Consider the following 19712-nt stretch of genomic DNA (forward strand, 5'->3'; position numbering starts at 1 on the left):
AATTAATAAGAATTACATTGAAATTATGCCTAGTATCATTCCACATCAAATATTCTGTTTTTATCATTTACCTACTCGAGGACGAGCAGGAATTAAGCTTGGGGATGCTTGATACGTCTCCAGCGTATCTATAATTTTTGATTGCTCCATGCTATATTATCTTATGTTTTGGACATTATTGAGCTTTATTATTCACTTTTATATTATTTTTGGGACTAACCTATTAACCGAAGGCCCATCCCAGAATTGCTGTTTTTTGCCTATTTCAGAGTTTCGCAGAAAAAGAATATCAAATGGAGTGCAAATGGGATGAAACCTTCGGGAACATGATTTGTGGAATGAACAAGATCCAAGAGACTTGGACCCTACATCAAGCAACCAACAGGGAGGCCACGAGGTAGGGGGGCGCGCCTACCCCACTAGGCACGCCCTCCACCCTCGTGGGCCCCCTGTTGCTCCACCGACGTACTCCTTCCTCCTATATATACCTACGTACCCCTAAACGATCAGATACGGAGCCAAAACCCTAATTCCACCGCCGTAACTTTTTGTATCCACGAGATCCCATATTGGGGCCTGTTCCGGAGCTCCGCCGGAGGGGGCATTGATCACGGAGGGCTTCTACATCAACACCATATCCTCTCTGATGATGTGTGAGTAGTTTACCTCAGACCTTTGGGTCCATAGTTATTAGCTAGATGGATTCTTCTCTCTTTTTGGATCTCAATACAATGTTCTCCCCCTCTCTCGTGGAGATCTATTCGATGTAATCTTCTTTTTGCAGTGTGTTTGTTGAGACCGATGAATTGTGGGTTTATGATCAAGTTTATCTATGAACAATATTTGATTCTTCTCTGAATTCTTTTATGTATGATTGGTTATCTTTGCAAGTCTCTTTGAATTATCAGTTATGTTTGGCATACTAGATTGATCTTTCTTGCAATGGGACAAGTGCTTAGCTTTGGGTTCAATCTTACAGTGTCCTTTCCCAGTGATAGTAGGGGCAGCAAGGCACGTATTGTATTGTTGCCATCGAGGATAACAAGATGGTTTTTTTATCATATTGCATGAATTTATCCCTCTGCATCATGTCATCTTGCTTAAAGCGTTACTTTGTTCTTATGAACTTAATACTCTAGATGCATGCTGGATAGCTGTCGATGTGTGGAGTAATAGTATTAGATGCAGGCAGGAGTCGGTCTACTTGTCTCGGACGTGATGCCTATATACATGATCATACCTAGATATTCTCATAACTATGCTCAATTCTATCAATTACTCAACAGTAATTTGTTCACCCACCGTAAAATACTTATGCTCTTGAGAGAAGCCACTAGTGAAACCTATGGCCCCCGGGTCTATCTTCCATCATATTAATCTTCCAACACTTAGTTATTTTCATTGCCTTTTATTTTACCTTGTATCTTTATCATAAAAATACCAAAAATATTATCTTATCATATCTATCAGATCTCACTCTCGTAAGTGACCGTGTAGGGATTGACAACCCCTTATCGCATTGGTTGCGAGGATTTATTTGTTTTGTGTAGGTGCGAGGGACTCACGCGTAGCCTCCTACCGAATTGATACCTTGGTTCTCAAAAACTGAGGGAAATACTTACGCTACTTTGCTGCATCATCCTTTCCTCTTCAAGGGAAAACCAACGCAGTGCTCAAGAGGTAGCATACATCAAGTGGATCAATAGAATACCCCATTGTCACCCCGGGTATCCCACGCAGAAACATACATCAAGTGTTCTCAAATCCTTAAAGACTCAATCTGATAAGATAACTTCAAAGGGAAAACTCAATCCATTACAATAGAGTAGAGGGGGGAGAAAACATCATAAGATCCAACTATAATAGCAAAGCTCGCGGTACATCAAGATCGTATCATCTCAAGAACACGAGAGAGAGAGAGATCAAACACATAGCTACTGGTACATACCCTCAGCCCCGAGGGAGAAGTACTCCCTCCTCGTCATGGAGAGCACCGAGATGATGAAGATGGCCACCGGAGAGGGATTCCCCCTCCGGCAGGGTGCCAGAACGGGTCTAGATTGGTTTTCGGTGGCTATGAAGGCTTCTGGCGGCGGAACTCACGATCTATTGTGCTCCCCGAAGCTTTTAGGGTATATGGGTATATATAGGAGGAAGAAGTACGTCGGTGGATCTCCGGGCTGTCCACGAGGTAGGGGGCGCGCCTAGGGGGGGTGGGCGCGTCCCCCACCCTCGTGGGCAGCTCAGGACTCTCCTGGTCCATCTCCGATACTCGGTGGGCTTATTATGGTCCAAAAATAAGTTCAGTGAAGTTTCAGGCGATACTCTAAAACATGGAAAAAACAGAAACTGGCACTGGGCTCTAGGTTAATAGTTTAGACCCAAAAATCATATAAAATAGCATATAAACGCATATAAAATATCCAAGGTTGATAATATAATAGCATGGAACAATCAAAAATTATAGATACGTTGGAGACGTATCAGCATCCCCAAGCTTAATTCCTGCTCGTCCTCGAGTAGGTAAATGATAAAAACAGAATTTTTGATGTGGAATGCTACCCAACATATTTCTCTATGTAATTCTTCTTTATTTTGGCAAGAATATTCAGATCCATAAGATTCAAGACAAAATTTTAATATTGACATAAAAATAATTATACTTCAAGCATACTAACAAAGTAATCATGTCTTCTCAAAATAACATGGCCAAAGAAAGCTATCCCTATAAAATCATATATTCTGGCTATGCTCCATCTTCACCACAAAATGTATTTAAATCATGCACAACCCCGATGACAAGCCCAACAATTGTTTCATACTTTTGATGTTCTCAAGCTTTTTCAATCTTCACGCAATATATGAGCGTGAGCCATGGATATAGCACTATATGTGGAATAGAAGGGTGGTTGTGGAGAAGGCAAAAAGGGAGAAGATAGTCTCACATCAACTAGGCGTATTAACGGGCTATGGAGATGCCCATCAACAGATATCAATGTGAGTGAGTAGGGATTGCCATGCAACGGATTTACTAGAGCTATAAGTGTATGAAAGCTCAAAAAGAAACTAAGTGGGTGTGCATCCAACTCGCTTGCTCACGAAGACCTAGGGCATTTTGAGAAAGCCCATCATTGGAATATACAAGCCAAGTTATATAATGAAAGATTCCCACTAGTATATGAAAGTAATAACATAGGAGACTCTCTATCATGAAGATCATGGTGCTACTTTGAAGCACAAGTGTGGTAAAAGGATAGCTGCATTGTCCCTTCTCTCTTTTTCTCTCATTTTTTTATTTGGGCCTTTTCTCTTTTTTATGGCCTCTTTTTTTAGCCAGGAGTCTCATCCCGACTTGTGGGGGAATCATAGTCTCCATCATCCTTTCCTCACTTGGGACAATGCTCTAAAATGATGATCATCACACTTTTATTTACTTACAACTCAACAATTACAACTCAATACTTAGAACAAAATATGGCTCTTATGTGAATGCCTCCGGTGGTGTACCGGGATGGGCAATGAATCAAGAGTGACATGTATGAAGATTTATGAATGATGCCTTTGCCACAAATACGATGTCAACTACATGATCATGCAAGCAATATGATAATGATGAAGCGTGTCATAATAGACGGAACGGTGGTAAGTTGCATGGCAATATATCTCGGAATGGCTATGGAAATGCCATGATAGGTAGGTATGGTGGCTCTTTTGAGGAGGGTATATGGTGGGTTTAAGGTACCGGCAAAAGTTGTGCGGTACTAGAGAGGCTAGCAGTGGTGGAAGGGTGAGAGTGCGTATAATCCATGGACTCAACATTATTCATAAAGAACTCACATACTTATTGCAAAAATCTATTAGTTATCGAAACAAAGTATTACGTGCATGCTCCTAGGGGGATAGATTGGTAGGAAAAGACCATCGCTCGTCCCCGACCGCCACTCATAAGGAAGATAATCAATAAATAAGTCATGCTCCGACTTCATCACATAACGGTTCACCATACGTGCATGCTACGGGAATCACAAACTTTAACACACGTATTTATCAAATTCATAACCACCCAACTAGCATGACTCTAATATCACCATCTTCATATCTCAAAACAATCATCGAGTATCAAACTTCTCATAGTATTCAATGCACTTTATATGAAAGTTTTTATCATACCAATCTTGGATGCCCATCATATTAGGACTAAATTCATAAGAAAAGCAAATTACCATGCTATTTAGGACTCTCAAAATAATATAAGTGACGCATGAGAGTTCATCTATTTCTATAAAATAAAACCACCACCGTGCTCTAGAAAGATATAAGTGAAGCACTAGAGCAAGAACAAACTACACCGAAAGATATAAGTGAAGATCAATGAGTAGTCAAATAATTCTGCAACTATGTGAAGACTCTCTAACATTTCAGAATTTCAGATCTTGGTATTTTATTCAAACAGCAAGCAAAACAAAAGAAAATAAAATGACGCTCCAAGCAAAACACATATCATGTGGTGAATAAAAATATAGCTCCAAGTAAAGTTACCGATGAATGAAGACGAAAGAGGGGATGCCTTCTGGGGCATCCCCAAGCTTAGGCTTTTGGTTTTCCTTGAATATTACCTTGGGGTACTGTCGTGGAATTGTCACGGCAGATGTCCTAGGGTGAGGACTTAATCGTGAGGCCCACGCATCTACGTGGTAGCTTGAGAGGGGTTGAGCGGGACGAGAGACGCGATGTTTTACCCAGGTTCAGCCCCTCACGGTGGAGGTAAAAGCCTACATCCTGCTTCATTGATATTGATGATGATGATCACGGTTACAAGAGTGCTCTATCTCGAGAGCTATTGTCTAAACCTAACTTGTCCAACTTGTGGAACTTGTGAATCTTGTCCCTCTTGGGGTGCCCTGCCCCTCCTTATATATGTTGAAGGGGCAGGTTACATGTGGAGTCCAACTCGGACTTTAACTTAAACTATTCTTACTTCCCTTCCTGGGCTTCTTAACGTCTGCCGGTTTAACATTGTCTGCCGGTTTAACACCAGCCGGTTTACCATTGTCTGTCGGTTTAACACCAGCCGGTTTATCATCTGTCTTAGCCATCTGTCTTGACTCTCTGTCTTAATTCTCCGTTGGTTTACCATCCGCCGGTTTACCAAGTCCCAGCCGGTTTACAACTCCAACCGGGTCATACCGCGGGGTATATCCCCGACATTAGCCCCCAGTTTAATTTGGATTTATCCATGTTAAACTGATCCCGAGCATCTTTAAATCCTTGTCATTTCCTTCTAGAAATTCTGAGTCAATAGACCAGCTTCATAATCAATTTGCTGACATTGGTTTGTCATAGATAAATATTGTGAAGAATAACTCCTTTGACTTTAGCTCCCAATGCTTAACAAAAATATTGGCCTTTGAAATACTCATCTGATCTGCAGCCGGTTTAAGAATGTAGAACTTGCCGGTTTGAGAATGTTAAACTGTGCCGGTTTAAGACTTGAACTTGCCGGTTTATCATTACCGGTTTACAAATATTGATGGCACCAGGTCATAATTGTAGTTAATATCAAGCTTGAAAATATACCTCTTATATGCCTATCACTTGTAGCCCCCAAGTCTTAAGAAGGTAGCATAGCAACAGCTTAAGACTTGCTTCAATATGAATGTCACAAGCTTGAAGAAAAATCTAGGTTATTCATTTCAATCACCAGTCAGAACTGAGTATTCCACATATGTAGCCCCCAAGTGTCGGGTTGTCATGCTCGCAGCAACCTGGGACTTGAAATTGCCTTATTCTTATAAAAACTTCAACCAGTGTAGCCCCCAAGGGCCGGGTTATTATGCAATAATGAGAAGGGACTTTTGTAAATATGATCATGTAAACTTGAGCAGCAATATGTAGCCCCCCAAGGGCCGGCTCAATAAGATAATATTGAGCTGGGACTTGATATATTCTTTAATGAAAATAACATCATATGATGTAACCCCCATCATGGGGCTTGAACCCACGTCCACAAGGTTGAGAGCTTTGTGCTTTACCAACTGAGCAGTGGATCCTTCAATAATAGATGAAAACGTGTGTACCTTGAATTGTTGACAGGAGCAATTGGTAGCCCCCAAGGGCCGACTCATTACGATGTGATGAGTCGGGTCTTCAAATAAGTGAGCCAACAATGATTTTGCATTAGCCCCCAAGTGTCATGGTGCATGCTTTCCGCGACATGAGACTTGTGTATTTGATGTAACCCCAACTTGAATAATGTAGCCCCCAAGTGCCGGGTCGTAAGCCTGCAGCGACTCGGGACTATTCCTTTAATTTTAGAATAAATCCTATCCATTGATAAAATAATAGCCATTGCTCCAAAGCAACTTTGAATACCTCATATGTTGATAACCATAATAAAAAAATCCAGCCATGTTGGCTATTTAAAAATTTGAATAATATACTCAATGGTTTATAAGCGCACGATTCCAATGGCACAATCCAAAAATATATATTGGTGACTTATAGTCCAAAGCCAGACCAGTTTAATAAACACTGGATAATTTATCATCATACTGGCAACTTATAGTCGAAAGCCAGGTCGGGCTAATAAACGCCGGTGATTTATAATCATGCTTTTGTTGGAAATATGCCCTAGAGGCAATAATAAAAGCATTATTATTATATTTCTTTGTTCATGATAATTGTCTTTATTCATGCTATAATTGTGTTATCCGGAAATCGTAATACATGTGTGAATAACTGACACCAACATGTCCCTAGTAAGCCTGTAGTTGACTAGCTCGTTGATCAATAGATAGTCATGGTTTCCTGGCTATGGACATTGGATGTCATTGATAACGGGATCACATCATTAGGATAATGATGTGATGGACAAGACCCAATCCTAAACATAGCACAAGATCGTATAGTTCGTTTGCTAGAGTTTTTGCAATGTCAAAGTATCACTTCCTTCGACCATGAGATCGTATAACTCCTGGATACCGTAGGAGTGCTTTGGGTGTATCAAACGTCACAACGTAACTGGGTGACTATAAAGGTGCACTACAGGTATCTCCGAAAGTATCTATTGTTTTATATGGATCGAGACTGGGATTTGTCACTCCGTATGACGGAGAGATATCACTGGGCCCACTCAGTAATGCATCATCATAATGAGCTCAAAGTAACCAAGTGTTTGGTCACGGGATCATGTATTACGGTACGAGTAAAGTGACTTGCCGGTAACAAGATTGAACGAGGTATTGGGATACCGACGATCGAATCTCGGGCAAGTAACATATCGATTGACAAAGGGAATTGCATACGGGGTTGATTAAATCCTCGACATCGCGGTTCATCCGATGAGATCATCGTGGAGCATGTGGGAGCCAACATGGGTATCCAGATCCCGCTGTTGGTTATTGACCGGAGAGCGATCTCGGTCATGTCTACATGTCTCCCGAACCCGTAGGGTCTACACACTTAAGGTTCAGTTACGCTAGGGTTGTAGGGATATGTATATGCAGTAACCCGAATGTTGTTCGGAGTCCCAGATGAGATCCCGGACGTCACGAGGAGTTCCGGAATGGTCCGGAGGTAAAGATTTATATATGGGAAGTCCTGTTTCGGGCATCGGGACAAGTTTCGGGGTTATCGGTATTGTACCGGGACCACCGGAGGGGTCCCGGGGGCCCACCGGGTGGGGCCACCCATCCCCGGGGGCCACATGAGCTGTAGGGGGTGCGCCTTGGCCTACATGGGCCAAGGGCACCAGCCCCACTAGGCCCATGCGCCTAGGGTTTCCAAAGGGGAGGAGTCCTACTAGTGGAAGGCACCTCCTAGGTGCCTTGGGGGGGAGGGAAACCCCCCTTGGCTGCCGCACCCCCTAGGAGATTGGATCTCCTAGGGCCGGCCACCCCCCCTTGGCACCCCTATATATAGTGGGGGGGAGGAGGGACTTCACACCTTGAGTCCTTGGCCTTTGGTTGCCTCCTTCTCCCTCCCCAACACCTCCTCCACCTCCTTATTGCTTAGCGAAGCTCTGCCGGAGTACTGCAGCTCCATCAACACCACGCCGTCGTGCTGTTGCTGGTGCCATCTCCCTCAACCTCTCCTCCCTCCCTTGCTGGATCAAGAAGGAGGAGACGTGGCTGTTCCGTACGTGTGTTGAACGCGGAGGTGCCGTCCGTTCGGTGCTAGGATCTCCGGTGATTCGAATCACGTCGTGTTCGACTACATCATCCCCGTTCTTTGAACGCTTCCGCTCGCGATCTACAAGGTATGTAGATGCATCTATTCACTCGTTGCTAGATGAACTCCTAGATGATCTTGGTGAAACGAGTAGGAAATTTTTATTTTCTGCAACGTTCCCCAACAGCTTTATTCAACCTGCTTCTGCATACAACAAGTTTAAAGTGTCCTGGCAGTTTACCGCCGGGCGGGTCATAATGCCCAACATATAACTCGGGGTTATAACCAAGGCTGCACTTAAGAATAATCAAATATGAAATAGATCATACTTGTGACATTGAATCACATCGTTGGTTTACCAACTTTTTTTAGTAAGGGTGATAACCCAAATCTTGAGTATGATAACTCCCGTCATATTTTGCCGGTTTGTAATAAAACCGTGTCGGGTTGTAATAAACACCGGATAATTATCCTGGCAACTTATAGTCAACGCCAGACCGGGCTAAGAAAACTCCGGTTTATAATTGAGTTTGTACTAACAACTGGTAGTTGAAAGCTTGTGCCAGGTTAAGAAATACCGGACTGATGAAATTACTTATAGTCTGGCCGGGTCAATGGACGCCGGTTTACCTTAAAACCTTATCAAAGGAGAAGAAACTTTGACAAAAAGCAAATGAAAAAAAACTTGTAGTCGAGGCTTTTCAAGGGCTGCCAGGCCCAAACTCGAGGCTTTTGATGGGCTGCCAGGCCGCTGAGTTAAACCATTTTACAAAGCCTTTTAAGATGGGCCTCCAACTAACTAATCGTCGTTTTAACTTTGACAAGTTCAGGGTCTGTATAAGAGTAACTTGTCAAACGTTCGGCGGGTCATGCCAGGAATACCTGGATAGGAGTGGCTTACTTGATGAAGGCAGGTTAACCCGGGGTTTTAGGTGAATACACCAGGCTTCCAAGCCGTGGGTCGATACCCAATTACAAGGGTCCTTTCAAACTCTTTGTTACTTTACACAAAGAGCCCCCAAGTAACTTTGTGAGCTGTGCTCAATGGGTGCCTATGTTTGAGTTGTGCGTAGCAACAAGACTCTCTTTGGCCCCTTGGGTGTGAAGCTCCCAAGCTTTGTTGTGGTGTGATAGCCGGATTAATGGACAGAACTCCGCTTTGCAAGAAGAAGCTCCCATGTGATATATTTCTGAGCTTTGCTCGCCGGGTGCCTATGTTTGAGTTGTGGTGTGCAACAAACTCTCTTTGGCCCCTGATGATAATATTGTCTTGATAGCCGCATCAAGAGGATAGTAACGCCATGTTCTCTTTGGTGAATACACCTATGTTTGAACAGGAAGCCCTCAAGTAATCATATGAAGATGAGCCCATAAGGCAGAACACCCATGTTTGAACCGCGCGTCAGGGTAACAGGTCCTCTTGGGCAACCTTTAACTTTTTGCAAGAGATAAATTCTTTTTGAACCAGTATTTTGAACCGGCTATCGAGAGCTTCAAAGCTTTGTGGGAGACAGCTTTCCCTTGAACCGGATTTTAAATCGGATTCCTTTTTAAACCGAAAATTGACGGCCTTTAAATGTTCACCAATATGACGATTTAGGGACCTGATATGTTAGGCCAGTAATTATCCCCCACGGAGTTGATGATCACCACGGTGAAATTGAAATTAATCACGGGCAAGTCAGTCGCGGGAGCAGATTGATGAACCAGCCACGACATTGTAAACCGGTGTCGGTGTGGACGGGCCAACCAATCGCAGGCGCAGTCCCATCAAGTTGATGTAGATCAAGCTACACGGGCGGCGGCTTACGCATACCCGTGTAATGTGGCACGGACTAATGCCAGTCGAAATATTGCTAGCACATGCTCCGTACCCGTGGTATGAACCATGTTTGTCGTGCATAATCGTCCTAAAAACAACAAATATTGCAAGACCGAGTAATTGTTTTCAAAAGAAAACAAAATATATCAATTAAAAATTGAATGGATGGATTTCAGCTGATTTATTCAGATGATGAATGATCAGTGTATATCATCCGATATTTTTTCGCTGGATGAACGCAGATGTTTGACAATCTTCCTTTGTCCTTTTTATAATGACTGTAGCCGCAGTCTTTACGTGGAAGGTTGAATGGTGTACGTGCCTCGTTAACTCCAAACCCAGGATCAAATCTTTGTATATACCTCTATTGACTTGTCAATCCTGCTTCCATTAACTGATCCGGGATGTTGGTCAAAAACACCTTATCAGCCGGTCTTCCATCAACCGGATTACTGCTAGTACCACTGATGTTTCTTTAAACTTGTCAACACATGTTGCAGAGGCGAAGGCAGGATCGCGCCGGTTTTTTCTCACATCACATCTTCTTTCCTGGTTCATATATCCCGTTCACTGCTGAAAAACTATCAGCACACTGATACGTCGCAACACGCAATAGCAGAGGCAACCGGACCGGCTCGGGGTGAAGTGACGAAGGTGCAGGGCGGGTCAGAGCAACTTCGGCGGTTCATCAAGCAACGCCGCAGGGCCGCCGTGGTCGCACCGAGGCGGGGCACTGATCCGAGGCCGTTTCGTCAATGCGCGACCCCAGCGCAGAGGCGGATTAAAGTAACTCCGGCGGTTCGTCAAGGGACAGGTGTGAAGCGAGCACGCGACGGCCCGTGGAGCCGGCCATGACGGAGGCGGCGCGGGGCGCACCGGCAGAGGCCGAAGCCGGCGACGGTAGTTCGGAGGTGCGGAGGCGGCGCATTGGCGAGGTGGCGGTTTGAAGCGGTTACGCCGGTTCAACGGAGTCCGTCCGAGGTGAATACGGCAGCTCGGAGGTGGCGGCACTCAACAAAACGGCGACTTTATAGGCGGTGACTATGGTCGGGGCGCTCTACGGCGTGCCAACCCGGTGGCGGTTTGAAGAGGAGCACGACTGGTCGGGGTGTGTTCATTGACTCGGCGGTGGCGGCGGGCCGTGACACAGAGGCGACAGTAACGACGGAAGTGGTCTGGCCCCCTCGAGGTGAGGCGGCGACTGGTGGTGGTTGGCGATGTCCCGATAGTGAGGCGCGGCTCAGAGGCGACAAGAGCAGTCCCGCGAGGGCAGCTTGGAGTCGGCCGGCGGGGCATCTCACAGTGAACGGGCGAGGCGGTGGCTAGTGGGGTCAAGACCGCTCAGCCAGGGCGGCTCAACCCGACTGTGACGGTGACTTGAAGGCGAAACCCGCGGCAGCAGTTCGTGTCAGAGCGATGGCTTAACGGGCTGCTCAACAAGGGTGAGACGGTTGTGGAAGTGTAAGGCACCGGGAGGCTCTCCAGTGGCTGATATGAACGAAACCGGCGAGGCGCGACAAAGCTCGAGGCGGAGGCGAGTCGACCCTAAGGCAAATGGCGGTTCAACGCAGATCAGCGGCTCTCTGACAGCAAGCTGCTCAACCGGGCCGGCTCAGTGCAGCCTCAGCGGCGGCATCGTGAGGTGGAGGCAGGCAACATGGTGACTCACCCACGGCGACTTCTAGATATAGGCCGGAGCACGCGGGGTGGCCCTCTGCGGGCGGCGAAGGAAGACACGGCGAGGCATGGGCGGCTCATCATAGAGGCAAGGTTCAGACCACAGCCTGATTCAGCTCGCAGTGGCCCAGATCTGCCAACTTGGAGGTAGGGGACGAGCTGAGGCGACTTGAAAGCGGAGACAGTGCCATAGAGCCGGGGCAATTCGAGCATGGAGGTGGCTCACGAGGCGACGCAAGGCGATTCAAGGTCGCAGCAACCCAGAGGAGACCGGGTCAGCAAAGGCGGAGCGGTCTCGACAAGACCGCAGTAGTAACTCAGATTCGGTGAGACTTGGCGGGTTTGACTCCCCGTCCGGGTCATAGTCTTCTTGTCTTCTCATCTTTCATATTACAGCTAGCAACAATGGTGACGGCAGTTCGAAGTTGAGACCACGGCAATCGGCCAAGCCGGCAACAACCGTGAAAGCTGGACCAGCACGGGCGACTCAACCCTGTTATAGTCGAGGCAAGACGAACCGTGGCGGCAGAGTGAGGCCGGAGATGCGGCGGCTCTCGGTGCGAGGCGGGTTAGGCAGGCGGCGGCTCGGCCCTGCCGCGGCTGAGGGGAAACTGCTCACAGTGCAGTCGGAGAGGTGCCGGCGAGTACAAGGGCGCGATGGTGACGACCGGCCCGGAGGCGACGGGAGACCGGAGCGGCTCAGCAGAGGCGAACGTCTCAAGGCAAGGACACGGGCGTAGACGACGGACGAAGCACTCGGTCGCCGGCCCGTGACGTCGCTGCTGCCACCGTCAAGACTCAAGAGGCGCCGGCGAAGCGGCGAGTTGAGGTAGGACAGCAGGGCGATTCAGTAGTTCGGGTCGTCAACGGGGCGAGTCTTCCGAGGAGTCCGAGCCTGCAGACAATCCGCTCCCGGGTCATGCAACGATGCGTTGATCCACCTGATGTATCTGATGGCTTGATTGCGACTTGGCTTTGCGCGTTTTGGTGTTTTTTGGCAATTCTCATGGAGAGCCGGCGCGGCACCGGCGGTTCACGATGGAAGCGATTCTGATGATCTTGCCAACCGACCGGATAATACTCCATTAATCCATAATTTCCGATTTTGATCAAAGCTGATGTAAATCCTTTCAAAACTTCTTTGGGAAATTTGCGAACTTCTTGAAACCCTAGTTAAGATCCCTCTAAGAACTCAACACCATCGTGCGCTAGCCCCACGGTGGGAGCCAACTGTCGTGGAATTGTCACGGCAAATGTCCTAGGATGAGGACTTAATCGTGAGGCCCACGCATCTACGTGGTAGCTTGAGAGGGGTTGAGCGGGACGAGAGACGCGATGTTTTACCCAGGTTCGGCCCCTCACGGTGGAGGTAAAAGCCTACATCCTGCTTCATTGATATTGATGATGATGATCACGGTTACAAGAGTGCTCTATCTCGAGAGCCATTGTCTAAACCTAACTTGTCCAACTTGTGGAACTTGTGAATCTTGTCCCTCTTGGGGAGCCCTGCCCTTCCTTATATATATTGAAGGGGCGGGTTACATGTGGAGTCCAACTCGGACTATAACTTAAACTATTCTGACTTCCCTTCCTGGGCTTCTTAACGTCTGCCGGTTTAACATTGTGTGCCGGTTTAACACCAGCCGGTTTACCATTGTCTGCCGGTTTAACACCAGCCGGTTTATCGTCTGTCTTAACCATCTGTCTTGACTCTCTGTCTTAATTCTCCGCCGGTTTACCATCCGCCGGTTTACCAAGTCCCAGCCGGTTTACAACTCCAGCCGGGTCATACCGCGGGGTATATCCCCGACAGGTACCTTGGGCATCCCCAAGATTAGGTTCTTGCCACTCCTTGTTCCATAATCCATCGAATCTTTACCCCAAACTTGAAAACTTCACAACACAAAACTTAACAGAAAACTCGTAAGCTCCGTTAGTATAAGAAAATAAATCACCACTTAGGTACTGTCGTGAACTCATTCTAAATTCATATTGGTGTAATATCTACTGTATTCCAACTCATCTATGGTTCATACCCTCCGATACTACTCATAGATTCATCAAAATAAGCAAACAACAAATAGAAAAACAGAATCTGTGAAAAACAGAACAGTCTGTAGTAATATGGATCAAACGTATACTTGTGGAACTCATAAGATTCTAAAATAAATTGTTGGACCTGAGGAATTTGTCTATTAATTCTCTGCAAAAAGAATTAACTTAATAGCACTCTCCAGTAAAAAATGGCAGCAATTCTCGTGAGTGCTAAAGTTTCTGTTTTTTACAGCAAGATCAACAAGACTTTCCCCAAGTCTTTCCAAAGGTTCTACTTGGCACAAACACTAATTAAAACATAAAATCACATCTAACCAGAGGCTATATAGATTATTTAGCACTAAACAGGAGCAAAAAGCAAGGGACAAAAATAAAATTGGGCTGCCTCCCAACAAGCGCCATCGTTTAACGCCCCCAGATAGGCATGATGATTTCAATGATGCTCACATAAAACATAAGAATTGTAACATAAAGAGAGCATCATGAAGAACATGACTAGAAAATTTATGTCTAACCAACTTCCTATGCATAAGGATTTTGTGAGCAAACAACTTATAGGAACAATAATCAACTAGCATAGGAAGGCAAAACAAGCATAACTTTAAAACTTTAAGCACATAGAGAGGAAACTTGATATTATTGCAATTACTACAAGCATATGTTCCTCCCTCATAATAATTTTCAGTAGCATCATGAAAGAATTCAACAATATAACTATCACATAAAGCATTCTTTTCATGATCTACAAGCATATAATTTTATTACTCTCCACATAAGCAAATTTATTGTCATGGGTAATAGTGGGAGCAAACTCAACAAAATAACTATCATGTGAGGCATAATCCAATTGAAAACTAAAATCATGATGACAAGTTTCATGGATATCATTATTCTTTATAGCATACAAGTCATCACAATAATCATCATAGATAGAAACTTTGTTCTCGTAATCAATTGGAACCTCTTCTGAAACAGTGGATTCATCACAAAATAAAGTCATGACCTCTCCAAATCCACTTTCATCAATATAAGCATCATAAATAGGAGGCATAATTTCATCATAATAAATTTTCTCATCAAAACTTGAGGGACAAAAATATCATCTTCATCAAACATAGCTTCCCCAAGCTTGTGGCTTTGCATATCATTAGCATCACGGATATTCAAAGAATTAATACTAACAACATTGCAATCATGCTCATCATTCAAAGATTTAGTGCCAAACATTCTAATGCATTCTTCTTCTAACACTTTGGCACAATTTTCCTTTCCATCATACTCACGAAAGATATTAAGAAGATGAAGCATATGAGATAAACTCAATTCCATTTTTTAGTTTTCATTTATAAACTAAACTAGTGCTAAAACAAGAAACAAAAAGATTCAATTGCAAGATCTCAAGATATACCTTCAAGCCCTAACCTCCCCAGCAACGGCGCCAGAAAAGAGCTTGATGTCTACTACACAACCTTCTTCTTGTAGACGTTGTTGGGCCTCCAAGTGCAGAGGTTTGTAGGACAATATCTAATTTCCCTCAAGTGGATGACCTAAGGTTTATCAATCCGTAGGAGGCGTAGGATGAAGATGGTCTCTCTCAAACAACCCTACAACTAAATAACAAAGAGTCTCTTGTGTCCCCAACACACCCAATACAATGGTAAATTGTATAGGTGCACTAGTTCGGCGAAGAGATGGTGATACAAGTGCAATATGGATGATAGATATGGATATTTGTAATCTGAAAATATAAGAACAGCAAGGTAACTAATGATAAAAGTGAGCACAAACGGTATTGCAATGCTAGGAAATAAGGCCTAGGGTTCATACTTTCACTAGTGCAAGTTCTCTCAACAATAATAACATAATTGGATCATATAACTATCCCTCAACATGCAACAAAGAGTCACTCCAAAGTCACTAATAGCAGAGAACAAACGAAGAGATTATGGTAGGGTACGAAACCACCTCAAAGTTATCCTTTCTGATCGATCTATTCAAGAGTTCGTAGTAAAATAACATGAAGCTATTCTTTCCATTCGATCTATCATAGAGTTCGTACTAGAATAACACCTTAATACACAAATCAACCAAAACCCTAATGTCACCTAGATACTCCAATGTCACCTCAAGTATCCGTGGGTATGATTATACGATATGCATCACACAATCTCAGATTCATCTATTCAAACCAACACAAAGTACTTCAAAGAGTGCCCCAAAGTTTCTACAGGAGAGTAAAGACAAAAACGTGTGCCAACCCCTATGCAGAGGTTCATGGGCGGAACCCGCAAGTTGATCACCAAAACATACATCAAGTGGATCAATAGAATACCCCATTGTCACCACGGGTATCCCACGCAATACATATATCAAGTGTTCTCAAATCCTTAAAGACTCAATCCGATAAGATAACTTCAAAGGGAAAACTCAATCCATTACAAGAGAGTAGAGGGGGGAGAAAACATCATAAGATCCAACTATAATAGCAAAGCTCGCGATACATCAAGATCATATCACCTCAAGAACACGAGAGAGAAATCAAATACATAGCTACTGGTACATACCCTCAGCCCCGAGGGAGAACTACTCCCTCCTCGTCATGGAGAGCACCGGGATGATGAAGATGGCCACCGGAGATGGATTCCCCCTCCGACAGGGTGCCGGAACGGGTCTAGATTGGTTTTTGGTGGCTACGGAGGCTTCTGGCGGCAGAACTTCCGATCTATTGTGCTCCCCGAAGTTTTTAGGGTATATGGGTCTATATAGGAGGAAGAAGTACGTCAGTGGATCTCCGGGTTGTCCACGAGGCAGGGGGGCGCGCCCCCACCCTCATGGGCAGCCCGGGACTCTCCTAGTCCATCTTCGATACTCCGTGGGCTTCTTCTGGTCCAAAAATAAGTCCCGTTAAGTTTTAGGTCAATTGGACTCCGTCTGATTTTCCTTTTCTACGATACTCTAAAACAAGGAAAAAAACATAAACTGGCACTGGGCTCTAGGTTAATAGGTTAGACCCAAAAATCATATAAAATAGCATATAAATGCATACAAAACATCCAAGGTTGATAATATAATAGCATGGAACAATCAAAAATTATAGATACGTTGGAGACGTATCAAGGGGCCATCCGTTTCTTCATGTCAAGGTGAACTCTGTACGCAAACCTCACTGAAAATAAGCCCTTGCTATCGAATTGCCAAGCCAAGAAGTCCTCATGTTGCTCAAAAATTGGAATCTTTAGTATTATACCAGTCTCTTCCGGATTGAACGTTTGTCTAACCAGTAGCTCATCCCAGGAGTGTGTATACGGGTCGATAAGCTCTGAGATTTTAGTCAGGATGGTATTGCGATGGGGAGACCTTCGGAACCGAACAACGCCAGTAGGGAGCAAGGGGTCCTGCCAGTTCCGGATATGCTCACCCGAACGCACCCTACACACCATCCCCTCCTTCACGACGGACACCCCTTGAAGGATGCTCTGCCAAACATAACTGATGCCCGGGGTCGCTGTAGCTGCAAAAATGTCGCCGTACGGGTAGTATTTAGCACGTAGAACACGAGCATAGAGCGAGTCCGGTGCCTGGATCAGCCTCCAAACTTGGCGAGACAACATTGCAGTATTGAATGCGTGTAGATTCCTAAACCCAAGACCTCCCTGTTCCTTCGGATGGGTCATCTTCTCCCAGCCAACCCAGTGATGTTTATGCTCATCTCTTGGTTATCCCACCAAAAACGGCAGATCATGTGGCTAATACTCTCACACAAGGACTTTGCCAGATCAAAACAGGCCATGGCATAGGCTGGAATTGCTTGGGCAACCGTTTTTATTAGGATTTCCTTACCCTCCTTTGACAGAATCTTGATTTTATAACCCTGAAGTAGGTCCCAGATTCTATCTCGGAGGTATTCAAAAGCAGGCCTGACGAGCCTTGCCCACATAGCGAGGCAGCCCCAAATACTTGCCCTGTTGACCTTCGTTCTGTAGGCCGAGAAGATGCAGTAAGGTTTGTTTCCTAAGCTGCGGCGTGCTCTTGCAGAAGAGCATGGAGACTTTTCCCGATTAATAATTTGGCCCGACCCCTTCTCATATACTTCAAGAACTTCATTCAGTATGGACACACTCTCCTCGGTGGCCTCCAACAACAGCAAGAAATCATCAGCGAAAAGCAGGTGCGTGACGGTAGGGGCCTCAGGTGCTACTTTGATGCCTCTAATCGAACCCATAGATTCTTCATGATCAAGCAAAGCGGAGAAACCCTCAACACAAATAAGTATGGAGAAATTGGGTCTCCCTGCCTCAAACCTTGTCCTAGAATAACTGTCTCGGTACAAGACCCATTTACCTTAAATCTATAGCGTATGGTACGCATACACTTGCTGATTTGTTCCACAAAGGCATTATCAGAACCCAACCGTGCCATGATCTTCTCCATAAAATCCCAGTTCACCCTGTCGTAGGCCTTACTCATATCAAGTTCGAGTGCCGCATAGCTAGTGGCTCCAGTTCTCTTTCTCTTCAAAAAGTGTATCATCTCATAAGCCAAAATAGTGTTATCGGAAATGAGCCTGCCGGGCACGAACGCACTCTGGTTTGGTGATATGATATCTCCCAGTATGCACTTCAGTCTGTTGGCCAAAACCTTGGACACGAGCTTATACACAACATTACAGAGGCTAATAGGGCGTAGATCCTTCAATCTTTTTGGGTTTTGGACATTTGGGATAAGCACCACAAGGGTGTCGTTCCATCCCTCCGGAATACTGCCGCCTCGTAATACTTGTAAAACCTCGCGCACAACAACATCATCACCAATGAGCTGCCAATAGTGCTTATAGAAGATCGTTGGTAAGCTATCAACGCCCGGTGCTTTGAGATCACCAATGTTATCTAGAGACTTCTTAACCTCCTCTGCAGTAAAATCCGCCGTTAAGTACTCGTTCATTTGGGCAGAGACTTTTGGTGCTATGTTATTTTGAATTACTGCAGCATCAGCGCCTGCCATGGGGGTAAATAAGCTAGAAAAATAATTAGTAATGAGGGCCTTCAAGCCCTCCTCCCCAGTCACCACCACCCCGTCCTCCCTCATCAGCTTGGTTATGGTATTTTTCCGCCTCCGTTCAGACGTATACACCTGGAAATATTTAGTGTTGCAGTCTCCTTTAGACAACCAATCAGCATGTGCCCTTTGTCGGCTTGCCACATCAATCTGTTCCTCAAGTCTCTCAAGCTTGTATTTAACTGTTAGCTCCTTCCGAATCATATTCTGTGACAAAGGTAGCCGCCGGATCTCCTCTAGTCCCAGTTTCAGAATCCTTGCTCGTTTTTGTAAATCACCCAAAACATCCCGACCCCATACATGTAATGCGTTATTGACGGCTGCAAGTCTTCTAGCCACTGAAGCACCAGTAGCTCTCTCCCATTACTGACGAATCAAGTTGTCGCAGTCCTCCTCAAGTAACCACCGGGCTTCAAATCGCTTCATCTGTGTACCACCTCCCTTATTCATCATCCGCCTACTCCCATCAACCCATAGATAAATAGGTCTATGGTCCGAGTGTTCAGGATAACCATTAACGACTTTATAGTGGGGAAAACATGCACACCACGTTGGGGTAGCCACCACTCTGTCAAGGCGCTCACGGATATAACCATCAATGCGATAATTGTTATTCCTCCAGGTGAAAACATCACCCTCAAAACCAAGGTCTTTAAGATTACAAAAATCTAAAGCATCACAAAAGTTTTGATTACCTTACATGGATGTTCACTCAACTTGGACGAAAAACTCAGTTTGGTCACTGGACTTAGAGTTACGTTGTTTACAATCACTAAGGTGGTTTTATTGAATAGAACTTGCTACTATTTGTTTCAAAGAAGAACTCCACCAATGCCTATTATATGATAGACACGATTGATATTTGAACCACTAAAATAAGTATGCCCCACACTGATACGCATGGACAATTTAACTTTTTTTTGCGGGAGAGTAC

This window comes from Triticum aestivum, chromosome 6A (genome assembly GCF_018294505.1).
Source record: "Triticum aestivum cultivar Chinese Spring chromosome 6A, IWGSC CS RefSeq v2.1, whole genome shotgun sequence".
Classification (NCBI taxonomy): domain Eukaryota; kingdom Viridiplantae; phylum Streptophyta; class Magnoliopsida; order Poales; family Poaceae; genus Triticum; species Triticum aestivum.